The following is a 13,985-nucleotide window of genomic DNA, read 5'->3' as shown; positions in this document are numbered from 1 at the left end:
TTATTTAGCTTATATTCCAAGGCCTCAATGGTCATTCTTCTCCCAACAAGACTGTTTCTCTGTACCACGAACATTCTGGTCAGATTCTCTGCTTAAGCATCTTGACCTCTTGAGCACTCATCTTTGTACTGAGACCCCGATATATGCCCAAATGTTGCCCTTCCATAGGAAGGTTTCTTGTTTCGCCCAAAGAGCAATCAATTTTTCAAGCAATTTAGGGCTCTTTCCTCGCCCAGGGTCTATGTGAAACCTTAGAGGGAAGCCTGTTCTTTCCAGGAAAAGAATCCCGGTGGGTTCTGACCTCAACCTGTAAATCCACTAAGCAAGCTCCTACTGAACACCTATGATGCAAGCTCAATCCAAGAGGCCAGCAGTCCGCAGGGGGAAGGCAACCAAAGCAAGAGGTAATGCTTACCGAGCAGTTCTTATTGATCAGATCCCTCTCTAGGTGCTGGGATCCAGCCAGAGAATCCCACAGTCCTCATTTCCCACGTGAAGAAAGATGATTGAAGGAAGGAGCAGGAGTGGGGAGTGGGGAGGGGGTGGAGGGTGGGTAAAGGATGTCTTCAAGGTGACAACTTCTCAGATTCCGCTCCTAAAAGCTTCTGAATGGGCCATCTCCACACTCCCAAGTCCCTTACTGCCTATGGATTCCTTCCCAGTAGACATCGTCACATAACATCTTAGGTATTTTTCTTGTTCGCTTCTGATCTGTTTCTCCTCACCCCTATCAACTAGAAAGTAGTTTCACAAAGGTGAAGAATATATGCTTTTTTTCACTGTTGAACGGCTGTACCCCGAACAGTCTCTTAACAAGATATGTGCTCGAGAAATACATGTAAGATAAAAGAATAAATGACTTCACCCACTCACCTCATAATTACAATTGGGTAACCCTGAGAGCAGGAAGTTGGACGAAAAATTTCCCGTTTCTTCCATCTGCTAGTGAGAAAGACCAATTATATGATATAGCTTACAGTTTCTTCTGTAATCTATATCCCTTTACCATTCATTTTACTCAAACCACTGAGAAGCCAAAACAAGCAAACAAACAAACAAAACACCAAAAAACCTAAATCACTTTTCCATTCTAAGCTAATGTTGAGTCAGTCTTCAAATTGTTATCTCATAGCATTTGCATTTCATTATTTAGTGCACCCATTTTGTTTCCCTCAACTGAAATAGCAGCCAAAACTGTATCCTCTCTGATGTTCAAACTCAAAACCTTCAGATTATGAGATTCATGTGTGGCCTGCTGCAGAAAGAGGGCGGTTCTCACCCAAGAGTTGACATCCCACAGGCTATTTTCCCAAGCGCTGCTGCTTTATCAGTTCCTAACTTTCAAAGAACACAATCAGTGGTGCTTGGAAATCACTCTTTATCAGCCAATCCTGCACCCAAAGAATTTTATCCTCAGGACAGGTGGAATCTACCCATTTGTAGTATTCACCTAACAAGACGACCGTCTTGAGGCAAGAGGCCAAGAACAATTGTACCTGTTTTGCTGACTTTTTTCCTCTTGTGGCCCAGTGATCTGACTTCTCCCTCCTTCAGAGATCTTAGCCACTCTTACACCTCCTATGGTCTCCTTTTTTGAAAAGACACACAGGACTTGTTCAGTCCATAATAGTTCACTGACTGACCAACTGAACGAATGAAGGAATGAAAAAATAGTCTTTAAGGGTGTCTCCTGTCCATACTACTGTGTCTTACTCTCTATCTCCACTTGCATCTACATGACTGGAGACAATCCTGCTACAAAAAGCATAAAGCGAATCTTGTATGCCATTAATTATACTAAGAGATCTATTGAATTTACTTCATATAGTCCAATAGAGTTTCACCAACAAAACTATGTGTCCTAATCTGCACTTTCTAGAAGTAATGGAACCTCAGAGAAGTTTTGTTTCCAAGGTGCCAGAGCTGCTAAGTGTCAAAGCTTGAACTGAGAAGATGTTTTAGATTTTAAAACCTGATTCTTTCTCTGCTCCAGTTCACAGTCTTACTCCCTACTCCTCTCCACAGCACCCCATTCATTCACACATCAAATATCTCATTCCCCAAATCCCCTTCACTTACCTTTTGGGCTTTGTTTCCAAGTCAACTTTTGACACATTTTTCTCCTTCAAACCCCACATCCAGTGATTTGTCAAATAGTAAACATTATTCCTGCACAACATTTTTGAATCTGTCAATTCCTTTCCATTGATTCAGTACACATTCACAGGGAAGATGCTCTGTGCCAGACACTGTAGTAAGTTCAGGAGATTCTAAAGATTCAAGCAGCCCAGGCCTCAAGAGAAGGCAGGACAAATATGGAGAAGGGAAGATCCACGTCCAGTTTTACGATTTCTGTCTCTGTGTCGTGTCATTTACAGCTAAATAACCCTTCCAAAAATGTCAGTTTCGATATATCACTCTTTTGCACTCTGAACATTCCTGATTTCCTAGTTATAACATGATCTTGTTTTTCTTTAAATTTTTTTCTCTTCTTTCTACCCAAATTGTGATTTTGCTTTAGAAAGTTGATTGATTAGATCCATTGCTGTATGGATGTTGTTCAGTTCTCAAATGTGTTTACTGATTTATTGTCTACTGGATCTATCAGTTACTGAGAAGGGAGTGTTAATGTCTGCAAATGTAATTGGATTTTTCTATTTTTATCTGGATTATCCAATTTTGCTTACGGGTTTTGAAGCCTTGTGTCCTTATATGCATTTGGGACATTATTTCTCTGGTGTGTTGACACCTCTAATTATGTAACAGCCCCCTTTATCCCTGGAAGTTTTCCACAATTTAAAATCTGGTTTGTCTGATTTGAATATATCCACCACAGCTTTCTTTGAGTAATGCCTAAATGACATATCTTTTCCCATTCTTTACTTTCAATATGCTGTATAACTTTTAATCTCACATATAAGTATATTACTAGTGACTTTCCTATAGTCAGCATATTCATTTATAATACATTCTGACAATTTCTGGTTTTCAATTCACTGTTTTAGATCATTTACATTTAATGTTCTTATAGACAAGTTTTTAGATAGCTCTGTTGTTTTTCTTTTTGAGATGGAGTCTTGTTCTTGTCACCCGGGCTGGAGTGCAATGGTGCAATCTCCCCTCACTGCGACATCTGCCTCCCAGATTCAAGTGATTCTCCTGTCTCAGCCTCCCAAGTAGCTGGGATTACAGGCACCCGGCCCCATGCTTGGCTAATTTTTTGTATTTTTGGTAGAGACAGGGTTTCACCATGTTGGCCAGGCTTGTCTCAAACTCCTGACCTCAGGTGATCCACCCGCCTCGGCCTCCCAAAGTGCTGGGATTACAGGCGTGAGACCCCATGCCCAGCCGATAGATCTACTTTTTAATAATTTATTAATCATTTGTTCCCCTTGTCTTAATTCTTCTATGTTCTTCTTCCTAGTTTATTTTGGTTTATTTAAATCTGGTTCCTAAGTGGTCTAGAGATCACCATATACATATATAACCTTTCGCAGTACACGTAGAATCAATATTTTACCATTCGAGTTGAATATAGAAACTTCATCAGCAGTTAGGCCCTTCACCTTTCCCCTTTTATGTTATGTATGTAGTACGTCTAGATACAATGACAACTGCATCAGATAAAGTTACAATTTTTGCTTTCAATCCTGAAACATACCTTAAGGAACTCAAGAGAAGAATAATAGTCTGTTATGTCTACCCAGACATTTTCTATTGCTGCTTTCGCTCCTTCACTGATGGTGTCCTGTTTCCTTCTGGTATCATTTTTCTCATCTTAAATCTTTGCTAATTCTTGTCCAGCAGTTCTACTAGCAATGAATTCTCTCAGTTTACCTTCCTGTGAGAACGTATTTATTTACCTTTAGTCTGAAAGATATTTTTGCTCCACGTAGCATTCTGGGTTGACAGGTCTTTTCTTTTGGTATTTAGTAAATGCTTCTCGTGGGCCCCTATGGTTTCTGATGAGAAGTCCACAGAAGTCCATTCAAGTGGCAGTTTCCCTTTTATTTTCATTTGTCTGCCTTCAAGATTTTTATGGTTTTCCTTAGTTTTCAACAGTTTGATTATGATGTGTCTGGGTATGGATTTCTCTGGGTTTAACCTGCTTGACATTTATTGAACTTGTAAAGTCTTTTGATAAACTTGATACATCTTCAGCCATTAATTCTTCAAAGTTTTCTTTCTGGAGGACCTCCCTCTCTTCTTCCTGCAGGATTACAACGATGTAAGTGTTAGATTTTTGTTATTTTTCTGTTTGTCCCGGATGCTCTCTTCATTTGCAAAAACACTGCTTTTTCTCTATTGTTCAGGTTAGGTTGGTATTTTTGTTCTGTTTTCAAGTTCATTGATTTTATTCTGAGTGTCTCAATTTTGTTATTGAAATAACCCACTGAAGCTTTTTTTCTCCTGATAGTTTTGATGAATACATTTTTTAATTTTTAAGTTTAAGATCAGTGTTTAGAGCTTCCAGATACTTGCTAAGACTTCCCAACTTTCCATTCACTTCAAGAGTGTTATCCCTTCATTCATGGAGCATTGTTATCATAACTGTTTAAAAGTATGTGTCAGATGATTGTAACATCTGTGTCTTCTCAGTATTGTTATTTGAGGATTCTCTTTGCCAAGTGAATTAAGATTGTCCTGGTTCTTCATATGCTGAATATTTTGGGGTTGTACTTTGCAATATGTGATGAGACACTGTGTCTTGTTGAAATCTTAAAGATAATATTGCTATTTTTGTTTTTGCAGGCACGTGATTGCCTCGTGTTCAAGTTCCAATAACCAGCCAGGCTTGCGTGTTGTAGTTTCAAAGTCAATTCTATTTTCAAAGCCTTAACACCGCTATTCAGAGACTCTGGAGTGTGTGCAACCCAGTGGCCAGTGAAGACTGGAAAGTAGGCTGTCACTTAGTTCGATTCTCAAACTCTTTTTAGGTAAGTTGTCTTTGATCAGAGCTACTTATTCACAGCTCACAGGCGCATCCAGGAGTTCACATACAACTTGACGGGTTTGCTCTCCACAGTGTCTTTCCTGGTTACTTGGCAACTCCTAGTTTCGGTCTCCTGATCAGAAAGCTGGGGCTGTATTTACCTGAGTGGCTCTGCCCTACACTTGCCATAATTATGCTGCATTTAGGACCAAGCTGCAGGAGGGAACAGGGAGAATAAGCGCAACTGGATATGTCCCTTTTTATCACAGCTCCTCAAAGAAACAGAAAACTAATTACACATCGATAGATGTATACTATACCACATACCAGTAGAATCTTGGTCAACCCCGTATTGTTGCTGCCTTTACATAATGAGCCAAAGAAGTGTCCAGGCTGCTACTGAGATCAGTGTCTAACGTATTGTTTTCTGAGATCAGTGTTTAATACATATTTTTTTCCATTGTAACCTGGAGACCTGGGGTCCGACTAGTAAAACCTGGAGAATGTGGGCATCAATCCCACTACCTCTCACATGCTAAGTGAGCACTCGACCACTTGAGCTACTTCTTCATCTCACAGCATCTTTTTTCATCCGTAGTGGGCAGTCGAGATCACACGCGACTTCAAGGCCTTCACCGCGAAAGCAGGGCTCCACTAAGAGCAGATCTCCTCATTGATGGCCCAGGGCAAGAGTGCAGTGGCTACTTATTCTCTGCGAGGAAGGAGGAGAAAAGGGAACAAAGAGAAAGTCACAAAGGGAAAACTCTGGTGTTGCCAAAATGTCAAGTTTCACATATTCTGAGACGGAAAATGACATGTCCCACAGAAGGACCCTGCCCAGCTAATGTGTCATAGATATCTCAGGATGCTTAAATGATTTTTTTAAAAGAAAAGGGATGGCATTGTCACTTGCTTCTTGTAACTGAGGCTGTGGGATGGTGCAGATTTCTGGAAGGCAAAGAGCTCCTGCATTTTTCACACCGAGGGACCTTCAGGAATGAGGCCAGTGTGCTGAGCACTACACTAGGAAATCCCTGGAGAGTGTTTTTCTTACTTACATCTGAGACATGTGTTGTCTTCTTGCTAAGGTGTGTCAGGTAAAAGTTACATATCCAACTGCATGGCAGAACAATAATAACCAAAAAATGCAGATAAGAGGCATAAAGAATAAGAGACCAAGATCATATCAGAGTGAACGAATAAAAAAAATACATTCAGCAATGCAGAGAAAGAGTGGACATAGGGTGGAGAAAACCTAGGGTAAGTATAGGGTGGAATGTTTGTAGGAATTCCTGTGTAAAGAAATATGCCTGTTCAATTTAAGTGGATTGTGTGTGTGTGTGTGTGTGTGTGTGTGTATGTGTGTGTGTGTAAAATATACACAGAGGGAAGTAGTGATTGAAAAGCCTGGATGCTTGGAGATATGTTGGGAGAATATTATGAAAGCTAAAGACTCATTGAAAAAATTCCAGGTAGAAAAGCAGCATTTTAGGGAAAGGTTTTTAGTTTTAAATGTCAAAGAACTTGAAAATGGAAAAACTGGATCTGGGGAGAAAGAGAAAGAAGTCGTAAAGATATTAAAGGATTGAGATGTATCCACGTTTACTATGTCAGTTCCTGAGGTGAACAGCATGAGTCTTTCTGCAGCTTCAATCCCCTTCACACTTCATGGTGAAGAAAACATCCTCCATGAACACCATAGCATGGATAAAGAGGGAGGTGAGTAAAACAGAAGAAAAAGATTCTGGAGAGTTTATGCAGGAAGGATCTACAGTATTTGTCAAGACATTGGGTGGAGAGATTTGAGGGAGAGGAGACAAAGGCACTGGCAAGTCTTGAGCCCAGTGTGGCAGATACAGAAGAGATTTTGAATTCATATCTGATCGATGCAAGAATAAATCCACTCATTTATCTGTATTTGGTAAATGAATGAATGTTACATTAGTGAGCTGGTGTGAAGAAAACAGATGATAAGACTATGTGCTAGAATAAAGCAAGAGCTTGTGATTTTTTCATTGAGAAGGAAATCTGCTTTTCATATCTGGTTTCCCTCTTTAAAGTTACGTGATCTAAGGAAAATGGTTTAACTGCTCTGAGCTTCAGTGTCATCTGTAACACTAGGGTAAGAATACTTGGGGAAGCTGAAAAACTGTATCAACCAACTTACATAAAAATTAATAAACAGTCAGTATAGTTTCTAGCACATAGAGCTGAAAAATTCTTGAACGTGGAGTATTGTTCACCTTTAAGGAAAATGCTCTCAAGGTCTAAGGAGAGATATCAGTGCAGTTTTGTTGCCATTGGCTGATTTGCTCATTTATTTTGTAGCAACAAGCTTCTGTGATGATAAAAGTGAAATAAAATTTATAAAGTAAAATAGATGGTGGAGAAACACAATAGGGATGCATAGTAAGGTATGATTTTCTAGGCAAAATGGATCTGTACAAAAGAATGTAGTAGTAAAGGATTTGTGCCTGATTCTTGTTGTATTATGTTTGAATCTCATTTAGGCTGTATTCTAATTCCCCAATTGTTGTGATCCTTCTCCCAGCAAGATTATTTCTTTGCACCGTGAACATTCTGGTCAGATTCTCTGCTTAACCATCTTGACCACGTGAGCACTCCTCTTTGTACTGAGACCCTGATATATCCCCAAATGATGCCCTTCCATAGTGGCGCTTCTTGCTTTGCCCAAAGAGCATTCAATTTTTCAAGCCATTTAGGGCCCTTTCCTCACCCGGGGTCTATATGAAACCTTAGAGGGAAGCCTGTTCTTTCCAGGAAGAGAATCCTGGTGGATTCTAACCTCAACCTGTAAATCCACTAAGCAAGCTCCTACTGAACACGTATGATGCAAGCTCAATCCAAGAGGCCAGGGAGAAGGCAACCAAAGCAGTAGGTAATGCTTACTGAGCAGTTCCTATTGCCCAGATCCATCTCTAGGTGCTGAGATCCAGCCAGAGAATCCTAGAGTCCTCAGTTCCCATGTAAAGAAAGACTATTGGAAGAAAGGGAAGCTAAATGATATCTTCAAGGTGACAATTTCCCTGATTCTTCTCCTGAAAAGTGAATGTGTCACCTCCACACTGCCGAGTCCTTTACTGCCTAATGAGTCCCTCCCAGTAGATAACATCACATGACTTCTGGTTTATTTTTCTTTTTTGCTTCCTGTCTGTTTTCTCCCCACTCCCCCCAACATTGACATAGTATCACAAAGGTGAGAATATCTGTATTTTATTCACTGTGAATTGCTATGCCCAAAACAGTCTCTTAACAAGATATGTGTTGAGAACTATCTGTTGGATGATTAAAAGAATAAAAGACTTCACCCACCCCACCCCGTAATTATGGTTGGATGACCTTCAGAGCAGGCAATTGGAAGTGAAATTTCCCCTGCTGCCCCTGTCAGCTAGAGAGGTAGATATATGACATAGCTTGAAGTTTCTTGTGTAATTTATATGCCTTCGCCACGCCTTGTACTCAAGCGACTGAGAAGCCAAAAGAAGGAAAAAATAAATAAAGACAGAAAGAGAAAGGAAAGGAAAAAAGGAAGGAAGGAAGGAAAGAAGGAAGGAAGGAAGGAAGGAAGAAAGAAAGAAAGAAAGAAAGAAAGAAAGAACAAAGAAAGCTCACTTTTAAATTTTAAGCTAATATTTGGTCTGTCTTGAAATCATTATCTCATAGCATTTTGTGTTCCATTATTTATCGCACCTATATCATTTCCCTTAATGGAAATAGCGGCATAAGCTGTGCCTTGTCTGATGTTCAAACTCAGGACCTTCAGAATATGAGATTGACAGGCGGCCTGCTGCTCTAAGAGAGCAACTCTTCCTAAGAGGCGACATCCAGATTAGTAAATCTCATTTCCCACGCACTGCTGCTTTATCAATTCCTAGCTTTTAAAGAACACAATCAATGCTACTTGGAAATCACTCCTTATCAGCCAATGCTGCACCGGAAGAATTCCCCACTCAGGAAAGGTGGAGTTCACCCGTTTCCAGTATTCACATAATGATGGGACCTTCTGGCTTGAGGGACCAGAAACAATTGTACCTGTCTTGCTGCCTTTTTTCCTCTTGTGGCCCAGTCATCTAGCTTTTCCCTTCTTCAGAGATCTTAGTCACTCTTCCTTTCCGTAGTCTCCTTTGTTGATAAGAAACAGAGACGGTGCTCAATTCATGATAGTTCATTGAGTGACCAACTGAATGAATGAAGGAAGAAATAGCCTTCCAAGGTGTCTCCCGTTTATACTACTCTTACTGTGTATCTACACTTGCGTCTATAGGACTGGAGGCATTCACTCAACAAAAAACACAAACTGAACTTATAATCATATCCTCCCTGTTTTTTCCTCATATTTTAGTGCCATGAATTATACTAGGAGACTTAGGGAATTTACCTGATGTAGTCTGATTGACTTTTGCCAACACAATTATGTCTTAGTATGCACTTTTTAGAAGTAATAGAGAATCAGATAGGCTAACTGCGTTTTTGTTGTTGTTTGTTGTTTGTTTTTTTTGTGAGACGGAGTCTGGCTCTGTCGCCCAGGCTGGAGCGCAGTGGCCCGATCTGGGCTCACTGCAAGTTCTGCCTCCCAAGTTCATGCCATTCTCCTACCTCAGCCTCCCGAGTAGCTGGGACTACAGGCACCCGCCACCACGCCCAGCTAATTTTTTTGTGTTTTTTCAGTAGAGATGGGGTTTCACCGTGTTAGCCAGGATGGTCTCTATCTCTTGACCTCCTGATCCGCCCGCCTCGGCCTCCCAAAGTGCTGGGATTACAGGCGTGAGCCACGGCACTCGGCCAAGTGTTTTTTTGTTGTTTTTTTTAAGGTGCCAAAGCTGCTAAGTGGGAAAGCCCCAATTGAGAAGCAGATATTTTTAGATTTTACATGTGATTTTTTTCCCTCTGCTCCAGCTCACAGTTATTCTGCCCATTCTTTTGCACTTTAGCTCATTCATTCATACACCAAATATCTGATTCCAGACCTCCTCTTTACTTACCTTTTGGGCTTAACTTTTTTAATGTATTTTTTTAACCTTTTTTTGAGTTGGAGTCTCACTCTGTTGCCCAGGCTGCAGTGTAGTGGTGCAATCTTGGCTCACTGCAACCTCTGTCTCCCTGGTTCAAGTGATTCTCCTGCCTCAGACTCCCAAGTAGCTAGGACTACAGGTGCCCCGCTAATTTTTGAATTTTTAGTAGAGATGGGGTTCCACCATGTTGGCCAGGCTGGTCCCAAACTCCTGACCTCAGATGATCCACCTGCCTTGGTCTCCCAAAGTGCTGGGATTACAGGTGCGAACCACTGCACCTGGCCTGGGCTTAACTTTTATATTTTATTTTATTTTATTTTATTTTATTTTATTTTATTTTATTTTAAGACAAGGTATCACTTTACTGCCAGGGCACTGGTGTGATCTCTGTTCACTGCAACCTCTGCCTCCCGGGTTCCAGCGATCCTCCCACCTCAGCCTCCTGAGTAGCTGGAACTACAGATGCATACCACCACACCGGCTAAGTTTTGTATTTTTTGTAGAGACAGGATTTCACTGGGTTCCTCAGGCTGGTCTCAAACTCCTGGCGTCAAGGGATCTGCCCACCTCAGCCTCCCAAAGTGCTGGGATTACAGAAATGAGCCACCACGTCTGGCCTTGGGCTTACCTTTCAAGTCAACTTTGATTCATTGTCTTCCATCAAACACCACATTCAAGGATTTGCCAAATAATGAACATTATTCTTGCACAACTCTTTTGAATCTATCCATTACTTTCCACTCATTTAGTACATATTCACTGGGGAGATGCTCTGTGCCAGACACTGTAGTATGATCAGGTAGTTCAGAGGAAGTATAGACACCCTAGACCTCAAAAGAAGACAAGATAAATATAGATGAGGGAAGATCCACCTCCAGATTCACCATTTTCAGTCTTTCTGTCATTTCCAGCTAAATAATGCCTTCAAAACTGTTTCAAAATAACTAAGTCACTATTTCAAACTCTTTCAATAATAGCACCCTTCTATATGCTGGACCACTCTTAATTTCCTGGTTATAACACAATCTTACTTTTCTTTTAATTTTTGTCTTGCTTTCTGGCTAAATTTTTATTTTGCATTATGAAGTTGATTAGATCCATTGGTGGATGGTGTGGTTCGGTTCTCCAATATGTTTGCTGATTGGTTGTCTACTAAGCCTACCAATGACTGAGAGAGGAGTTTTTGTGTCTTCAGCTAAAATTGGATATTTCTATTTTTACCTGGTTTACCTAATTTTATTTGTGAGTTTTGAAAATCTGTGTCCTCATATACATTTGGAACAGTATTCCCTGGAGAATGGACAATCGTAATTATTTAGCAGCCTTCATTATTCCTGAAAAGTTTCTCTGCTTTCAAATCTACTTTGTCTGATTTCAATGTATACACCACAGCTGTCTTTGATTAATGCTTGCACGAGATATCTTTTCCACTCTTTTCCTTCAATCTGCTATATAACTTTTATTCTTATATATAAGTGTTTTGCGGGTGGCTTTCTTACAGTCAGCATATTTGCTTTTAATACATTCTGATGATCTCTAGTTTTTAATTAAGAATTTAGATCATTTACATGTAATGTTAATATAGATAAGTTTTTAGATAGATCTACTATTTAATAATTTATTAACCTTTGTTCCCTTTGTTTTAATTCTTCTACGTTCCTCTTTCTATCTTGTTTTGGTTTATTTCGATCTGGTTAGTAAGTGGTCTAGGGATTACCATATACATATATAACTTTTCACAGTATACTTAGAATCAATATTTTACCATTCAAGTTGAATATAGAAACCTCATCAAGAGTTAGGCCCATTACACTTACCCTTTTATCTTATCTATGTAGTACATCTAGATACAATGACGACTGCTTCTGATAAAGTTACAGTTTTGGTTTTCAATCATCAAACAAACCTTAAGGAACTCAAGAGAAGAATAATAGTCTGTTATGTCTACCCAGACATTTTCTATTTCTGCTTTTGTTCCTTCATTGATGACGTTCTAAGTTTCCTTCTGGGATCACTTTTCTTAATCTCAAATCTTTGCTAGTTCTTTTCCAGCATTCTTGCTAAGAAGGAGAATGTATTGACTTACCTTCCAATGAGAATGCATTTATTTGCCTTTATGTCTGAAAGATACTTTTGCTGCACATAGCATTCTGGGTTGATAGGTCTTTTTCTTTTGTTACTTACTGAATATTATGACATTTTTTTCTGGCCGCTGTGGTTCCTGATGAGAAATCTACACTCATTCATATGGTAGTTTCTTTTTCATTTTCCTTTGACTGCTTTCAAGATTGTTTTGTACTTTCCTCGTTTTCAGCAGTTTGATTATGATATGTCTTGAAATGGGTTTCTTTGGGTTTATCCTGCTTGACCTTTGCTGAACTTTAAAAACCTGGTTTATATCTTTTGACAAATTTGATACATTTTCAGCCATTAATTCTTCAAAGTTTTATCCCACAAAGACCTCTTTGTCCTTTTCAGATTACGATAATGTGGATGTTAGATTTGCTATTTTTTATTTGTCCCTGAGCCTCTGTTCATTTACAGAAATACTCCTTTCTCTCTATAGTTCAGATTATGTAGGTATTCTTGTTCTGTTTTCAAGTTCGTTGACTTTTTCTTAGTCATCTGCATTCTATTATTGAGATCATCCAGTTAAGCTTTTCATTTCCCCTAAGAGTTTTGGTTAATACGTTTTTTTTTAATTCTTAAGCTTAAAATTGGTGTTTATATTTTCCAGATATTTGCTGAGACTTTCCAACTTTCCATTCACTTCACGAATGTTATCCCCTAATTCTAGGAGCATTGTTATCATAACTGCTCTACCGTATGCGTCAGATGATTTTGACATCTGTGTCCTCTCAGTATTGTTATTCGAGGAGTCTCTTTGCCATGTGAATTAAGATCTCCCTGTTTTTTTCATAATGCTGAATATTTTGGGGCTTGTAACCTGGACTTCTTTGGATTATGTGATGAGACACTGTGTTTTGTTGAAATCTTAAGAATAATGTTGCTATTTTTGTTTTTGCAGGCACAAAATTGCCTTGTATTCAAGTTCCAAGTACCAATCAGCCTTCCATGTGTTGTTGTTTCAAAGATAACTCTATTTGCAAAGCCTTTACACTACTGTTCAGTTATTTCCGGAGTGCGTGCGACTTCAGTGAGGACTGGAAAGTGGGCCATTGTGCAGTTCAGCTCTCAGGCTCTTTGTAGGTAAGTCGTTTGGGATTAGAGCCACTTATTCACAGCTGGCAGGTGTGTCCACAAGCTCATGAGCAACTTTATGGATTTGCTTTCTACAGTGTCTGTCCAGGCACATTCTAGTTACCTGACACATCCTGGTTTCAGTCCCCTGAGCAGAAAGCCGAGGCTATATTTACCCAGGTGGCTCTGCCCTGCACTTTTCACGATTGTCTGACGTTTAGGACCAAGCTGCAGGCAGAAACAGGGAGAAAAGAGCAGTTTTATATGTCCCTTGGTTTCACAGCTCCTTGAAGAAACAGCAAATGAGTTACACAGTAGATCTACACTATACTGAATGCCAGGAGGGAGCCATGGCCAGCCCTGTATTGTTGCTGCTCCTATGTCTTGAACCAAAGCAGCATCCTGCTCTCAGACACTAACTTGGGTTTGGATACTTGAGTGTTTGGAGACCCAAGGTCCAAATAATAAAGCTTGGAGAATGTGGGCATCGATCCCACTACCTCTTGCATGCTAAGCAAGCGCTCTACCACTTGAGCTAATTCCCCACATCAGGGGAGCTTTATTGATCCTTAGTAGGTGTCCTGGAACACAGCGGATTTCAGGGCCTTCAGCGGGAAAGCAGGGCTCTACTAAGAGCAGATCTTCTCATTGATGGCCCAGGGCCAGGCTCAATGGCTACTCATTCTCTGCAAAGAAGGAGGAGAAAGGGAACAAAGAGAAAGTCACAAAGGGAAAACTCGTGCTGCCAAAATGTGAAGTTTAGGGTATTCCGGGACAGAAAAAGGCACATCCCAGCAAAGGAGGCCCTGCTTAGACCT

The 13,985-nt window shown here is 40.1% G+C and overlaps 1 non-coding gene across 1 annotated transcript; it reads right to left on the bottom strand.

The window, feature by feature from the left end:
- Window positions 1–13,639: 13,639 nt before the first annotated feature.
- On the bottom strand, window positions 13,640–13,712 carry TRNAA-AGC (transfer RNA alanine (anticodon AGC)). The gene has a single exon. It is a non-coding gene; the product is annotated as a tRNA-Ala (tRNA).
- Between the last annotated feature and the right edge of the window lie 273 nt (window positions 13,713–13,985).

This window comes from Hylobates moloch, unplaced genomic scaffold, assembly GCF_009828535.3.
Source record: "Hylobates moloch isolate HMO894 unplaced genomic scaffold, HMol_V3 SCAFFOLD_20, whole genome shotgun sequence".
NCBI lineage: Eukaryota > Metazoa > Chordata > Mammalia > Primates > Hylobatidae > Hylobates > Hylobates moloch.
This window is presented reverse-complemented; position numbering and strand designations above follow the sequence as displayed.